Raw genomic sequence first — 13,738 nt, 5'->3', positions numbered from 1 at the left:
CAAAACCAAACAACAAAATGAACCAGAAGGAGCAACTCCTAAGTTTCATGTCTGCTCTTTGCTGAAATGAACCTCTTTTACTGATGTGTTTTCACAATCAGGAAACAGTGTTTATTTTGCAGTGTTTTCATTTATATGGAAAAAGGAGAAACACAAATCCTTTTTCTTTTTAATTAATTAATATATGTATTTACATCCCAAAAGCTGCTCGTCTTCCCCCACCAAGTCCCTCCCCCCAATCCTCTTCTCCTTCTCCTCTGAGAGGGTGGGAAAACCCTCTGTGTATTTCCCCACCCTGGACAGACTAGGCACATCCTCTTCCATTGAAGCTAGAACTAAGCTGCCTGTCTGCTATTTATGTGCTGGGGGGGGGGCTTGTTTTACCCTGTGCATGTTCTTTTGTTGGTGGTTCATATTCTGAGAGCTTCCAGGGGTCCAGGTTTGTTGACTTCATTGGTGTCTTAGTCAAGGGTTCTATTCCTGCACAAACATCATGACCAAGAAGCAAGTTAGGGAGGAAAGTGTTTATTCAGCTTATACTTCCACAATGCTGTTCATCACCAAAGGAAGTCAGGACTGGAACTCAAGCAGATCAGGAAGCAGGAGCTGATGCAGAGGCCATGGAGGGATGCCATTTACTGGCTTGCTTCCCCTGGCTTACTCAACCTGCTCTTTTATAGAACCCAAGACTACCAGCCCAGGTATGGCACCACCCACAATGGGCCCTCCCCCCTCATCACTAATTGAGAAAATGCCCATAGCTGGATCTCATGGAGGCACTTCCCCAACTGAAGGTCCTTTCTCTGTGATAACTCCAGCCTGTGTCAAGTTGACACACAAAACTAGCTACTACAGTTGGTCTTTCTGTGAGGTTTCCATCTACTTCTTGGCCTTAAATCATTCCCCCAACTCTTTCATAAGTATCCCTGACCTCCATCTAATGTTTGGCTGTAGGAATCTGCTGGTTAGGGCCTCTCAGAGGGCTGTTGTGGTAGAAAAGAACCCACACACCTATGGTTACTTGGTCTTTGATAAAGGAGCTAAAATCATCTGGTGGAAAAAAGGCAGCATTTTCAACAAATGGTGCTGGTCCAACTGGCAGTTAGCATGTTGAAGAATGCAAATCGATCCAGTCTTATCCCCTTGTACAAAGCTCAAGTCCATGTGGATGAAGTTTAACTTCTTGAGTTCTTTATATATTTTGGATATTAACCCTCTATCAAGATTTCTTCTCAATCTGTAGGCTGCCATTTTGTCTTATTATTAGTGTCCTTTGCCTTAGAGAAGCTTTGCAGTTTCATGAGGTTACATTTATCAATTGATCTTAGGGCCTGAGACATTGGTGTTCTATTTAGGAAACTGTCTTTTGTACCAATGTGTTCAAGGCTCGTTTCCTGAGTTCTCTTCTATTAGGTTTGTTGTGTCCTGTTTTAGGTTGAGGTCATTGATTCATTTGCCTTTGAGTTTTGTGCAGAATGATAAATATGGATCTATTTGAATTATTCTCCATGCAGACATCCAGTTAGACAAGTAGCATTTGTCTACTTTATTTTTATAATTATATGGTTTTGGCTTCCTTGTCAAAAATCAATTGTCCATACCTATCTGGGTTTATCTCTGGGTCCTTGATTCTATTCCATTGATCACCTGTCTGTGCATAACACAGACCTTAAAGCATCAAAAATAGCATTTCTAAAGCAACCGTGGTCTGTATCTCTTTCTCATGGTGACACTAAAATGGAGAAACTGATAAAAGTTTAGAAAAAGCAATGTTTATAAATGCACAGTGAAGGTAAACAGAAACCCAGGCCTGCAGAGCTTATAGGGAGAAGGGAGAGTTCCAGGCCCCAGGGGGGCCTTAGGAAAGGGCATTTGGTAGAGTAATACATTTATCTGTGGTGAGCAGGCAAAGGTGCAAACAGACCCCTGTAGGTTTATCTTGATTTCCACTTGTCCCATCTTTGGGACAAGACTGCAGCTGATGGTGTAGCTGGTGGGGTTCAGACTCTGGAGTCATTGAGCTGTTTGGAGAAATTTAAAGACTGGAAGGGCCAGAAGAAAATATCCAGGGCATGAACTGGCCATCACTATTAGGGATAGCATAAAATATAAAGGCAGGCAGAAATGTACACAAGTGTAGAAAACTCCAGGGTTGGTGTGAAGTGGTAGATAAAATTGCCAATATTGGGAAAAAAATCAGAAGCTGGCACAATTTTCTGAGCAAAATTGCAAGAGAAAGGGCAGAGTCTAGCAGGGAGGGGGTAAATTTGCAAGGGAGAAATAAAGGTTAGAAATCAGAGCCATGTGCAAAAATCTGGTGTCTGTCTCTGATATTTATAGTCGGTTTTATTTTGAAATCTGTTCTCAATGAAGCATAGGTGGCTGTCACAGGGGAAGGGACCGCATGATTACTCGCAGAGGTCATATATTCTTCAGGAAGAGAAAACACTTGGTTGGGACATTTGTTGAGATGCTGAGGAATGCTCTTTTGTAGACTGTTTGAAGCTAGTGTTACCTTCCCAAACTGTGCTGGTTTCCTATTACAGCTGTGGAATAAAATTCTGTCAAGGCACACTCACTCTCTTTGTCATGTGTGGTGCTGTGAACACAAATGAAGCACTGAAATCTCTTGAGAAACAAACATAGCAGCCTCTGTCCTCTGAGAGGTTCTGTATGCCCTTGTCCTCCACCCTTTCCTTATATAAACAAAAAACTAGTGGAGGGCCCCACTGTCACCCAAACATGAGAAGGTGTTGCAATCCTCTCGTGGAATTAGGGGATGTTTCCCACTGTCCAGACATCAGACCTCGCTGAAATCTCAGGGTCAGAACAGATACCGTGCTCTTTGGTGGAAACCTATGAAAAACAGGCCTTTGATACCATGGGTGTGCATCAGAGCATCTGTCTCCGCTCAGATGAAGGCTTCAAAGCTGCTGGAACTCTGATGCTATTAAGTGCAAGTCTGTTAATGACAGGGGTGTCAGCCCGTGGCTATTACGAGGCAGCAGGCCTGAGCATGGGTTTGGAGTTTATTGCTCTGACGGTCCATTAGAGCTGATCAATTGTTAATCTGAGTGCTGCTGACCTCCCTGTGACCCTGCCAGAGGACTGGTGGATTGTTCTTATATAAAATATATATAAAAGACCTCAGATAATATCTGCTCACTGTGTAGTGAGCAGGAAGGACCCTATACTGTTAGTGCAGAGAGAAGTCTGTTTTCACATAGAAAAATAACTAGTAGCTTTGAGATGTTCCCTAGTCTGCATAGTTTCACGTTTCAGAGTTCCTAGCTTCCTTATTCCCCTAAGACAAAAGAGGTGCTATGTAAGCCCTGGACTCATGTTAGATAGTAAATACATTTGCATCTTCATCTCATTCCAAACTGTAAAAGTGGAAACTTGGTTCTTCGCTGGTAGACTCAGGAAGAGGTAACCCCTTTCCAATTATGTCTTTATTACCAGGGTTTGGCTTGTCTTTTAAATTCTTATTGCAAATTCTCCTGAGGTTTAACTGTTCCTCTCTGGGCTTGTGGCCTTGGCATCTGTGGGCCCTCTCAAAGGATCCTAAGTGTAGTACTGTATTGTTAGCACTTAAAAATTCTATTGAGACACGAGGCAACATATAGCCTCTGATGTATGGGTTATGGATTGTCCTTCTCACAGTTTCATTTTTATTTCCTCCAAATCTCCATTAGGGAAACTTTTTGGGCTATGCAGTGGCTATTTGCAAATGACAACTTCTATTTACCAAGTTTAATGTTGTGCATTAATCTACGATTTTATAAAAAGACAATCATGGTGAAAACAAAGGTTTCTACAAATCAACTTGCATGTTAATAATGATCACATATATTTTACTATGGTCATTCTCAAAATTTTGATTACAAAAATCTCCTTATTCATGGAGGAGGGGTAGATAGCTCTAGCCTCAACCTCCAAGACTACTGGTACATAGGTAACTTCCTAGAAAATTGATATGCATGCCTAATAAACTCCGAGAGAATGTCTCCTCTCTCCATCCATCCCTCTTTTCTCTCTCTCCTTTCCCCCTCTTTCTGTCTCTCTTTCTCTCTGCTACTGCCCTATTCTTTTGGAAGTTTTTCCATTGGCAGTGAAGGAGAAGAAAAAAATCCTTTTGACAGTTTACTAAAAACCTGCTTATCTTTGAGCCACAAACATATTTTCCCCAAAAGCTGTCTCAAATAAGTGCCAATTGCAGAGAACTGGTTCACGGAGGAGGAAAATGTGATTTTGAATTGTGAATCCTGCAGAAGTGTTTTCTCTTGCAAAGTTTTCTATAATCCGTTTTCTTTGCTGTTTTGTAAGCAATAAGGGGGAAAGGCCTGGTGGCACTCAGGGGGCTCACAGGTATGAGGAGGGCTAGAGACTAAGGCGGGGTGCAGTCGATGTCCTCAGTGTTCCCCTCTGCTCCTCACCATACTATGAGTACCTGTCTTGCAAACACAGTGAACTGAGTTCAAAATGGAGGCCAAGGAAGGGGCTATGGTAGCAAGAAATCCCTGAGGTAGGGTTGCTGTGGGCTGTGCCTGGATCACTTCCCCAATTTGCTCACTGCTGCTGTTCCCAGTGAGAGAGGGCAGCAGGAGAGCCCAGACATTGCTTTAGAAGCTACCTCCAACTGCAGAGGACAGAGAAAAGCCTGAGGAGGACTTTGCCACATCCCCTATCCATGTCCCTGCTGGGACTGAAAGCTCCTGCCCTGGGGAGAACATGGGCTGTAGAGGAGAGGAGAGGAAGGGTTTGGAAGCAGTACATGCTGAATGGAGAAATTAGCTGCTCACTTCCCAACTTGAGTTCAGTCTTCCCCGTTTTGACAGGACCGTGTACAACTCCATGCTGGGGTGTGCATGGTGGTGAGATGGGAGCACAGTTAGAGGATCCAGGAAGTTCTAAGCCTAGAAAGAAATGGCATTTTCATAGAGGGAGCCAGCTGGGTTTGTGCAGAAAGTAGGATTACAGGGTGCACACCTATAGAATGTGGAGAAAAATGAGGGAATTTTCACATGCTGTATGAAAATCAACCCATTTTTTCCTTCTCAAACCTATTGTTATCATTTTTCCTTCTTTTCATCAGCTTGGCAGAGGGTCATGGGTAGGTCATCTTTTTAGGATTTGACATTTCATGGTTAGGACCCACCAGCACCATTCATACATAGGAGTGACATGAAATCATTTCTAAGGGATCTTTAAGTGTGAGTGGTTTACTATAACAGTCATCTCTTCGTCATTCCCATGCCTGCTATGCAAACATACACACACACACACACACACACACACACACAACACACACACACACATGCTTGATTCTGCACCTTAGAACTTGCAAAGGCTAATGCCATGAATGCCATGACCTTGAGCTTTGTGTTAATATTTAGTTAGTTGGCATTCACGTGTTTTCTCATGTCTCCTCCTGCTGATCATTTGTGAGTGAAAGAAGGATCACTGGTTGGAACTTGCTCAAATGGAGACATCTTGAGCTAGGAGCTGGTATACTCTATGATCCCAATCCCAGCTGGGCAGTGATGTACTTGAGGGTTTGCACCTGTGGATTCTTTGTACCTTTGTAAAGGGATATAATTCTATTGTCTAGTTGATATATTACGTGCTTATCCCTCTCATAGAGGCTAACAACTGTCCAATACTGAGTCTCCAGTAGCTACCTCTGTATCACCATGCTTTGGGGCGTGGTCATAAGCTAGACTGACAGTTGCTATCCTCATTCTTATGGGACTATGCACCTTTGAGAAAGATGAATGCCAGGACACAGCATCATAAAATCTAAAATGTTAGATTTTAACCATGGTACATGACAGCGCAGAACTTGAAGATATTATTATGGTGCAAGACAAGGCAACTTCCTCTAATATGAGGGGAGTTTGGGACAAGTCCCCAGAGGAGGTGAGTTTGTAGTAAATGAAGATTGTGGATTTAACTGCCTTGGTGTTTCTATTGCTGTGAAGAGACACTATGATCAAGGCAAGTCTTATAAATTCAAACACTTAACTGGGGTTGGCTTACAGCTTCGGAGGTTCAGTCCGTTATCATCATGATGGGAATCAGGGCAGCATCCAGGCAGGCGGACATACATGTTGCTGGAGAAGGAGCTGGGAGCTCTAGATCTTGATCTACAGGTAGCAGAATGGGACTGTGAGCCACATTGGGCCTAGCTTAAGCATGTGAGACCTCAAAGCCCATCTCCACAGTGACAGACTTCCTCCAACAAGGCCACACCTACTCCAGTAAGCCCACACCTCCTACTAGTAGCACTCCCTATGGGCCAGGCATTCAAACACATGAGTCTATGGAGGCCATATCTTATTCAAACTACCACAAACCCCACCACAATTAGAAGAACTCTGCCTAAACACAATCACTTGTATCTCCGTAAGTGGAAGCCAGATTTGCCTTATCTCCATTCTAGAAAGTAATCTTTTCCACTTTTGGATTCTTTTTTAAACAACGAGGATAGGAAACCGCTGTGTTGGACTTCGTCCCTATTCCAGGCTCGAGCAGAGCCTCGGTGTGACCACAAATGGAGTGACTGGAGCTGAGTGCCACACAGTTCAAGTGACGTGCTAAGGAAGCAGATATCCCTTAATGCAGACCGCTTTATCGCTGAGGAAGGAGACTGCAGTCTATCCAGGCAAGCATAGTAAATCCCGCCCTTTTTACTCTTTACATGAAGGCAACCTGGCTCCTAACCTGCAGAGCCCAGCCCCTGACCAACGGGAGCTCCTTCCCAGAACGACAGACACCTGGATCCCCAGATTGCAGCCCAAAGACTGATCGCTGATAATGAAATAACAAAACATAGTCTACTTTTTGCCTTTTGACCACTGTAGTTCTGAGACTTAATCTTTTTCTTCTTAACATGCTTACTACTTTCTGTCCTTTGACTCTTCACACAGGTAAGGTATTTAATTGTTGCTTAGCACATTCAAAACTCAGTCTGCATTTAGTCCTGCTCTGGGTTAAGGGGTTTTTATAAGCTAAGAGACAGCCCTCCTTCTCCAGGAAAGTCCTGGCTAATAATGAGACATTTTGATAAGTGGTCAGTATAATGTAGGCAGGAGCTGCCTAGCCAACATACAATGTGATCTCAGTGAGGGGAGGGTTGCTTTTCCTTGAATGTATTCATTCATTTATTCTCACCCCAGCATGGCTCACTGGGCACTGGTTCTATTCCAGACTTTGTGCTAAGCTCAGATGATAGAAGGACCCTGGTGTAACCGGGGACAAAGTGCCAGGATTTCAGCCTTTACTGACAGCGAGTTACGTAAACTATAGACAACTGGACACATGCTACTTTAAAAACCTGTGTGTGTATATGTGTATGTGTGTGTGCATGCATCTATGTGTGTATATGATATATGTGTGTGTGCATCTATGTGTGGATACAATATATGTGGATGTGTGCGAATGTGTGTTGATATGTGTGATGGCAGGCACATGAGCCACAGAGTACGTGAGGTCAGGGAACAAGCTCAGGTGTTGGTCACCTACTCTTGCCTTGTTTGAGGCAGGGTCTTCCTTTTGTTTTCTTTGCTTTGTACTCCAGGCTATCCCTTGAGCTTCTGGGGTTCTCCTGTCTCTGCCTTTCATCTTGAAGCAAGTGTATTGGGATTACAAGCATTCATTACCGTGCCCAGCTTTACACGAGATCTTTGTATTCAGACCTCATATCCTCACTGCCCTGTGACAAGTGCCAAATCCTCAGAATCATCCCCACAGCTCAGAACGCTACTTTGGGTCATGTAAAGTCTGGATGCAGAACAAGGAAAAAATCGTAAAACTTGGCAAGCTAGACTTGATCAGGGGAGATTCCTCTGCCTCCCTGATATTCATTTTCCTTCTACCTTCACAGGAAACCATCGTTCCAATTTGCAACATCATAGGCCAATTTCGTGTGTTCTTAAGCTGTGTAAAAAATTGAGAAATGATACAGTCTGGAGGTGTAGTTTTGTTCCTTGAACACAAAGCCTGTGATTTATCAACAGCGCAGCTTCAATTTCTCCTTCTTTCCTAAATGGGAAGCACCCTAAACGGAGCCACTGTTGCATTTCCTGTCTCCATTTTCATGGATTCGATTTTCATCATTTTTTTCATTTGAAATGTTTTCTAATGAAAGCCTCCTTTGGCCTGCAGGAATTATGTGTTCAGGTATGAGTGTAGATTAGCCTGTCTCTTCTTCAGTGCAGAGAGACTCTTGATGAATTAGGAAGCTCTCTTATTGCACATTTACAAATTACTGTGTTTCCTTAGTGAATCCAGACTTGTGCTATTAGGAAATGTTCATACTATTGTCAGTATTCTGGGTTATATTGCAAGGGGTTTTTAACATTTCATCCTTTTCTGTACTATAGCCTTAGTGTTACAGCTCATAGGGAAGGATACCTGCATCCCTGCATCATGGAGTTGAGTCTCGCACTTGGTTGGTTTTGCTTTTGTTTTTTGTTGTTTGTTTGTTTGTTTTTTGTTGCTTCATTTTTTTGAGACAGAGGTTCTCTGCATGGTCCTGGCTGTCCTAGAACTAGCTCTATAGACCAGGCTGGCATCGAATCCACAGAAATCCACCTACCTTCCTGAGTGCTGGGATTAAATCGTGCATCTCCACTGCCCAGTTTGAGTCTTAATCTTCTTTTAGTCTGAAAACCTTTGGATTGTAGTTAGATGGTTTAGTTCACTTACAGTTGATAGAATATTTGATACAATTTTATTTGCTCCCGCTGTTTTTGTTTTTCTCTCCTAATTTTCTTGGCTCACTTGAATATATTTTAGTATACCATTTGATTTATCTTTTGGGTTTTAATCTCTTTTCATTGACCTTTCAGTTGTTGCCTTAGAGATTACAGTACACCCCTTAACTGTACAGAATGTCTAGAGTTTATTTGGAATGCTAAACACTACTTCCCCTAAAATGAAAACCTCTACAATAACATAATTTTACCTACCACCATTCACTGTGGAATCACCAGTATATTTTGTTTCCACGTCTTATGACCTCATAAGAGAATATTGGTTTTAGCTTGTGTTTGTTTTACTTTGTTTATTGGCTGATTAAGACAGGATTGTATCATGTATCCTAGGTTGACCTGGAACTTATAACCCTGCTGCCCTCCACTTCCTAAGTGCTGGGATTATAGGTGCTTGCCACCACACCTAACCCTATAGGGTTGGGTTTGTTGTTTTATAAAACTGCTGTCTGCTTAAGAACTTAATATAAGAAGCAAAGTCAGAAATCCAATTTTTAACATCGCCCCCACTTACTTTCTGTCCCTAGCATTTCTCATATCTTCCCCTACATCTTAGTTTGCACTTCTCATAACTTGAAAAAAATTCTGTTGTTATTATTGTTTAGTATAGATCTGCCAGTGGGAACTTAAAACTTATTTATCTAAAAACATCTCCATTTCACCTTCATTTTTGAAGGATAGTCTTAATGGGTATAAGCTAAATTGACAGCTTTTCTCTTTGAGCTCTTTTAGCATAGCATTTCGTTCTCCTGTGAGTGATAGTGGTGCTGATGAGACTCTGGCTAGCATCCGGATCCTTTTCCTTTGTGTGCAGAGTATCTATATCCTGTTCCCTAGCATATACTGAGTCAGTTTTTGCTACCATGTTTAATTTTCAGTATATGCACAGTGCAGTAAGTGGAGGATGCTCTCGGTTATGTGTTTCTTCTAACTGTAGTTCTTAGCTGTTTGCTAAGATTCTTGATATTATCCACATTTAGAGAATCTTAACCTATGCTTCTTTAGAATTTTACCAGACCCATTCTCTTTGTATTTCCTTGTAGAACTTAAAAGAAATTATCTGATATTATCCTCAGAATTTTTGAGGTTGTTTCAACCTCCAGTTGCTCCACGTTCGTTAACTCATCTGTCCTCTCTGTTCTGCATCAAACTTGTCCCAGGAGAGGTTTGTTCCACGTGCTTTTCATTCCAAGAGTTTTGTTAAATCATTGTTTTGTTTGTTTCATTTCCATTTCTTTATTGAAATTCCCCACCTCTCTGCACAGTGTGTCAATATTTTCTTTTAATCTGGACATTTCTACTATAGACATTTTAAATCCCTTCAGTGCTAATTCCTCTGCCTGGATCAATTATTTTGAGTGATTTTTTTTCTCTCTCATTCACCACCCGCCTTACACCGTTTAGTGTTTTTTGTTGCTTGCTAGATGTAGTGATAACATCATTGTTTGGTTTATATGTATTTCCATATTGTAATTTAGGATAGTTTCTTTCATGTAGTATGCATCCCCAAAAAGCAAATTGTGTTGAATTAATTAAATTTGTAGTAGGAGAGTTGTTAAAGAAATGATGCAAACATATTAAGCCCTGCAGCACGGTAGTTCTCCTTTGACTGGTCTTTTCCATGCTACACGGTCACATAACCAGTCATAGCATACAGACTTCTTCATTCCAATAGAATTGTGAAGAATATCTTCCATCTAAAAGAAAGACACAGTGTATTTTGGTTACAAGCTCTTGAGATGTAAATATCGTCCATCAAAAGCTTATGGTTCCCATAGTTTAAAAACATAAAGTGCAGCTCTCATGCAGTGGCCTCTGGCCTCATCTGGTTTGAAGTGCCATTTGAATTTTCATTCAGGAGGGAAGGGGAAGGAACTGTTTGTCCTTTACAGACGTTCCTTCTATTTAAATCCATGTACTGGTTCCCTATGAGTGACCCTCTTACATTTTTCTTTGTTACTTATTGATTCATAAACATCAGCCATCCTATTGCTGAAGCATTAAGAATGAACAAGCCAGAAAAGCCCCCTTGTTCATTTCATTTCTGTTACAGCATTCTTTTATGTATCATGGTCCTTTTTGCTTTTGTCTATGAATAGCAGTGTTTATGTTTATGCTGTTGCCTTAGAAAGCACTGTCCCTATTCCCAAATCCATTGCTTCTTTTGTAATTCTTTATCCTGTGCTTATTCTGTTAACCACCTCAATCCCAGGATATTTATTTCAAAAAAATGTTTGTTTAAGACATACTTATCATAAGTATATTTTAAGCAAATGAACATCACTAGTCTAAAAGTTTATTAAATGTCTGAATAAACAAGTGCTTATAAGTTTCAGTTGTATTTTATTTCTGTGGTGTGATTATCATGTTCTAGATATCAGCCAATTCAGGAAGAGGGTGTTTCAGGATGGGGGATTCCTCTGATCATGTAAGAAAAAAATACACTGTGGTTCTGCTTATGACAAATCAGGGTTCCATAGCAGGTTTTCAGGACCTTCTGTGACTTTCGTTAGGAAGGCTGACAGCAAACCACAGATACTGCCTTAATATTGCTCACCAGAAGATCCTTTGGCACGTGTGAGTGCCCTCCAGTTGCTTATTTCTGGTCTACAGATTTGACCAACAGTTATTGAATTTTCAAAGTAATTTTTTTTTAAAAATGTCTTTATTCTGAGTATTTTTTGTGTTTGGGAGTGTGAGGGCGGGCCATGCCACAGTATGTGTGTGTAAGTTGGAGGATGAATGGTGAGAGTCAATGTTTTCTTTCTACTGTTGATTCTGGGTGTCCAACTCAGGGGGTCAAGTTTGTACAGAAAACACTCTTATTCTCTAAGCCACCCCCTCTGCCCTAAAGTAAACCTTGATTCGGGTACTAATCTGGGAAGTACCCGATTGGAGTATTTCCAGATTTGGAGTAAAATGTCCAAGGCTAGCAGAGTCCGTTGATAAAGCAAGCACTTCTACTTAGCTTGGCTAACTCTGCATTTTGTATAATGCAGGCACCATCACATACATGGCTTGAGCATGGTAGATAACCTTGCCTTGCTGAAATCAAAATTTCATTTATGACAAACAATTTTAGAATCTTTTTTGTTGTTTTCTGATACTAGTAGAGTATAGCAGTTATGCTAGGAATGATGGAAAACAGGAGTAAAAACATCAAGTACGGGAAGTACCTTGTGTGCTTCAGAGACTTTATTTCATTTCTTTCTTTCTCTGCAGTCCTATGACACAGGACAGTTAGGAACAGTAATTCACACAGGGAGACACTGTTGATTGACAGGACATTGTGTGAGATCAGTGGGAGGAACCAGAGTAACACCCCACTCTGACTCCAAGGACTAATAAACCATGTCGTCGGTTCATAGAACCAATGTTACAACATGACCTTAATTTGCACTAGAGGAATCCTACAGGGTAATACATTGAAGATGACATTTGCTACGGATTATGTAAAAGAGCTATCGAATGATTCAAAAAGACTTTTCTAGAATTGTGTGTCCTTCTTCATCTCGTGCAGCCACCTGTCTCCTCCAGCAAGCCAGGAGCTCTACAAGAGTAGGCCCCTGTAGACTAATCAGATGCCCATGTCTCCTAGCTTCAGTTACTACCCACAATGCAATGCAGCTACCACAAGCCAAGTTTGACTACGAACTGTTAGTTGTTTATGAAGTTGTCATCTTTTTCCATCAGAGAAAGCTGGTTCTTTCTTGAAATGAATACCCTTTGCCAGAGGCTATAAGGTTCACACATGTTCTTGTATGCCTGTGTATTAGCAGCAATTGTCTAACAAAGCCAGCACCCTTTATTGTTACGTGTGAAAAATATATGAATTTAGTCATTTCCCTCAAGAAAATATTATTTCCTTATCACTTAATATGCAGTTACAAATCTGTGACTAGAGTTAAGAGCAAGATACCTGATTTGTACTTGATAGGTATTATAGTTAATGAGCACTTTGAAAGTTACTGTGGTAAAGAAATGTGTGCTTCTAGAGACAGCATGTTAAACCTGGAAAAGAAAATAATTTCAAGGTAAATGTGCTCTACAACTGAGGCTTCCTATGCCAGGCAGGGTCCCATCACAGTGCTTGGCCTGTGCACTGTCCCATGTGGATGCATAGCCTGTGGGCTGCAGTGTCTTCCACCGGCTCCTCAGAGGGAGGCAGCCAGCCTCATTGGTTGGATGTTTCACAGGTAAATGTATGTGTCTTTCAGTCCTGCGTCTACCTTAGCGTTACTTCCAGCGTGAGTATCTCCTGACAGCTCCCTTCAGAGCTGCCAGCCATCACATCACAGAAAGTGCTCTGACATTATTTTATCTGTGGCAAAATAATACACAAACATTGGTGATAGGTAGCATATAGGCCTTTTAAATTCTGTAGTCATTAATGAAAGAGGAAAACAATTATTTTGTGACTTGGGGTATTCATATCATTAGCCAAAAGTTGTGATTTTTTTTTTTAAGTCAACTGTGCAACCTTGGCCAAACCCTGTGTTCTTTTAGACATTATGTTGCCCCCAGTAGAGAATGGTTGGGGCTAGTTTTTCTCTTGTGAACTAGAATTTATATGTAAGGTTGTAGTATGTGTGTGTGTGTGGGGGGGGTGGGTGGGTGGGTGGGTGTATAAAGAAATAGCAATTGTTTTCCTTAAGGATACATGCTTATTCCTTTAGGAATTCAGGTAACTTTTTAGACACAGCATTATGCTCTAGGGAACCAATATTTGAGAATATACTCTTTTCCATGTTATTTTTCCACCCCATAACTGCGTGCAAGCTTATTTCACAATCCTAAAAGGGAAAACTTTAGGAAAAATTACTTGATCTGATCATACAGAGATCCTTTATACTTTTACTTTACAACTAATAATCCTTATGTGTAACGTAAAAATAGTTGGTGTAATTTTAAGAACTTTATTGTGTAGCTAAATGGTGTGCTTGACTGAAACCTTAATTTTCTGT

At 41.2% G+C, this 13,738-nt stretch overlaps 1 protein-coding gene across 1 annotated transcript in view; it reads left to right on the top strand.

The window, feature by feature from the left end:
- Positions 1-13,738, top strand: part of Cacna2d3 (calcium voltage-gated channel auxiliary subunit alpha2delta 3) — an 827,632-nt gene that overhangs the window by 252,678 nt on the left and 561,216 nt on the right. The window lies entirely within an intron of this gene.

The sequence above is a fragment of the Apodemus sylvaticus genome, chromosome 8, assembly GCF_947179515.1.
Source record: "Apodemus sylvaticus chromosome 8, mApoSyl1.1, whole genome shotgun sequence".
Classification (NCBI taxonomy): Eukaryota; Metazoa; Chordata; class Mammalia; order Rodentia; family Muridae; genus Apodemus; species Apodemus sylvaticus.
The sequence above is the reverse complement of the archived record's forward strand: the minus strand, read 5'-3'. Positions and strand labels throughout refer to the sequence as shown.